Below are 3,561 nucleotides of genomic sequence, written 5' to 3'. Positions count from 1 at the left end.
TCGATTCTATTGTATATTCATAGAAATAAATAAAAATTAGTAGAATATAATAAAATCCAGGAACATTGTCTTAAAACACGATCAGAAAAGATTACGATAGATATAAGTTGAGTGAAGTGGAAGAAAGATCCTTTCAATTCATCCTTGCACTCGACAAAAAGGAAAAAAAAGGGAAAAATCCTCAATTTTAAATAAATTTAGAAATTTTAACGCAAAAGTTTACAAAGATTTATACGTTTCTTTAAATTAAGTAATAAGGAACCAACCCGTACAATTTAATAAACGTTTTTTAATATAAAGGAGAACATTTTTCTACATGATTTCCAAATAAATTTCTTTGTTACAGGGACATTAAGGTAAGCGAATACTCAGTAAAAGTAAGATATTATCGTGAAACGTAAATTATTACTTAAGAAAGAATTCAATTTGATAGTCGTTTAAAAACAAGTGATGGTCATGTTAGTATTTTCTAGTTATGTTAATAGATAGGTTCATTCCATTAATGATATGGTAGAAAACTCTCATAGTACAAAAGCCGGAATGAAAAAGAGTTATTTCGATTACGTTAATGAAAACTATAAAAAACTAGTAGTCCAAATTGAAATTGATGAGTCTGTAAAGCAAATTTCATGTAAACTATTACTCCTACCAAGATAAACATCATAAACTACTTTATAGCTCATTAAACTAGTATTAATTAGAGCGCTGGCAGACATCTGTATGTCAAATGGTTTTTGAGATATACATTTTTCAAAATAAATTCACTGATCTTTCAGTACGTCCTATTTTTCTGAAATGTTGCTTTTTAAAAAGCTATATCTCGAAAAATATTTAACGTAAATAGCTCTATTAGGGCTCATATTTTAGGAAATTTACCATTCTTTAAATGACTTTCTCTTAGGTTTTCTTGTGTTGTTTCTACTTTTTAAGATATAGGACTCCGAATGAAAAAAACTTTTTTTTATCGCTTTAAGAACAAGTGATGATGTTAGTATTTTCTAGTTATGTTAATGATATGGTAGAAAACTCTCATAGTACAAAAGCCGGAGTGAAAAAGAGTTATTTCGATTGCGTTAATGAAAACTATAAATAACTAGTAGTCAAAATTGATGAGTCTGTCAAGAGTAGGTAAGGGGGGATAAAAAATGGTGATTGTTTCCAAACGTTAAAAAAAATTAATTTTTCATTCGGAGCTCTATATCTTTAAAACTAACAATACTAGAAAACCAAAGAGAACATCATATAAAGTAGAGTAAATTTTCTAAAATATGAACTCTAATAGAGCTATTTAAGTTCGCTAGTTCTCGAAATATAGCTTGTTAAATTGCAACATTTCATAACGGAATAAGAAAAAAATCAGTAGCTGGTGAATTTATTTTAGGAAAAATATATCTCAAGAATCATCAGACGTATAGATGTATTTTAGCACTCAAATTAAAGCTAGTTTAATGTACTATACAGTAATTTCTAAAGTTCATCTTCGTGGAGTAGTGGTTTTCATGATATTTGACAATCTAAATTCACGTTTGCACTTTTTATGCTATTGGATAAAATAAATTCACAGTGTTGATTTCTAGTTGTTCGGACAAAAATTTTAATTCATGAAAAAATATATCTCAGGAACATACAGATGTCAGCCAGCATTCTTTTACTTTATAGTACATTTAACTAGCTCTACTTTGAGTGCTGGGAAACATCTGTACGTCATTTGGTTCCTGAGATATATATTTTCAAAAGAATTAAACTTTTTGTCAAAATAACTAGAAATTACCTTTTTGTGAATTTAATTTGTCAAATATCATGAAAACTACTAATCTCACGAATATAAACATTATGAACTACTATATAGTACATTGAACTAGCTTTAATTTGAGTTTTTTTTTATTAAAAATTTCCAAAAATTCCAATAATCCACTAGCGTAAGCCAACCGAGTTTACAACCTTCATTGGACCCCCCCACCTAACCTTATAATGCCAAAAGGCAATCCAAGGTATACTTCACACCCAGCTATACATATAGCATACCTTCTATATGTACCTACAAAATACCAATTAAAATCTTTAAAGGAGGGCACGAAAAAAAAAATTAATTTGAGTGCTAAAATATATCTAAATTAATTTAATTGAGTTAGCTGCATGATTTTGACTACCTTGATTGAATCCTGCTACGAGCCTTACAATGCCACAAGGCAATCCAAGGTAGTAGTATGCTAGTATATATTTGTCATTTCTATTATGCATGTGTATGGTTGCACTGTATAAATTTAATAATAATGGAGGTTACGAAAAAAAAAAATAATTTGAGTGCTAATAGACATCTGTCCGTCAAATAGTTTTTGAGATATAGATTTATCAAAATAAATTCACAAACTATTGTTTTTTCAGTGTATTCTTTATGAAATGTTGCAACTTACAACTCGCGAACTATTGAACGAAAATATATCTATTAGGATTCATATTTTAGCAAATTTCTTCTACTTTAAATGATGTTATATTAGATTTTCTAGTGTTGTTTTTAATTTTAAAGCTCGGAATGAAAAATTATTTTTTATAAAGTTTTGAAACAGCCGCCATTTTTTTACTTCCACTACCTATACTTGACAGACTCATTAGTTTTTACTAGTAATAATACATAGTTTTCATTAAAGTAATCAAAAATTGGGGTGTAATAACTGTTTTTTTTTCTCTTCTTGGGCTATCACAATCGAGACTAATACTACTGAGTCCTTTTTATACTTTATTAGAAATAAAATATTTCTAGAACATATTTTATCTGAAAGTCAATTTATAATTCTCAGTGAATCAGAAAAAATGTATATTATTTCGTTTGTATCAGATGCGAAATGAATGGTCTGTAGAAGTATATATAGACATGAAGCAAGTCTTATAAAATTTGATACAACAAAACAATTCTAAAACTTATTTGATGGGTTATTACATTGCCAAACAAGTAAAAAGAACGAACATTTCAAAGACAAGGCTTCACACACATGTTTATGCAGGCATGGTTCTTCAATTCAATTGTCATCCCCTTCTCAACCGACAAAAGAGTTCATTCGATTTCTTTAAATCACAAAGCATTTGCTTAAGAAGATATATGACCATCTTAAAATATTTATACCCTCTACATATATGAGGGGCTTAAGAAAAAATAAAAGAAGACATAATAAACGAAAAAAATGATGTAATATTTTTTTTTCATAATATTTACTTCTCTAGAACGGAAATTGACTTGTTAAAAGTTGACTTATTTCCAAGTTAAATTTTTTTTAAGATCAATTCTGGAATAGGTATCCCTGTTTTCATAATAAGGTATCTTTTAAATTCATAATTTAAAAAGGAGAAAATAACTTATTAATATTAGAAATTTTTTATTTACTTTTTGATTTATTTTATTTGAAAATATAACTCTTTTTAAAGAGGCATTAATAATTTTGGTCATTATCGCCTTAATTTCCTGATATGCAATGGAATTGCCTCGACTAGTTTTTCTATGGTAGACTTTAATTAAATTTTATTGTACAGGTTGGGATGTCTACGGAGTTTTTTATTTATTTTATA

The sequence above is a fragment of the Halyomorpha halys genome, unplaced genomic scaffold, assembly GCF_000696795.3.
Source record: "Halyomorpha halys isolate HHAL.00 unplaced genomic scaffold, Hhal_1.1 Scaffold421.1, whole genome shotgun sequence".
In the NCBI taxonomy this organism is placed as follows: Eukaryota; Metazoa; Arthropoda; class Insecta; order Hemiptera; family Pentatomidae; genus Halyomorpha; species Halyomorpha halys.
This window is presented reverse-complemented; position numbering follows the sequence as displayed.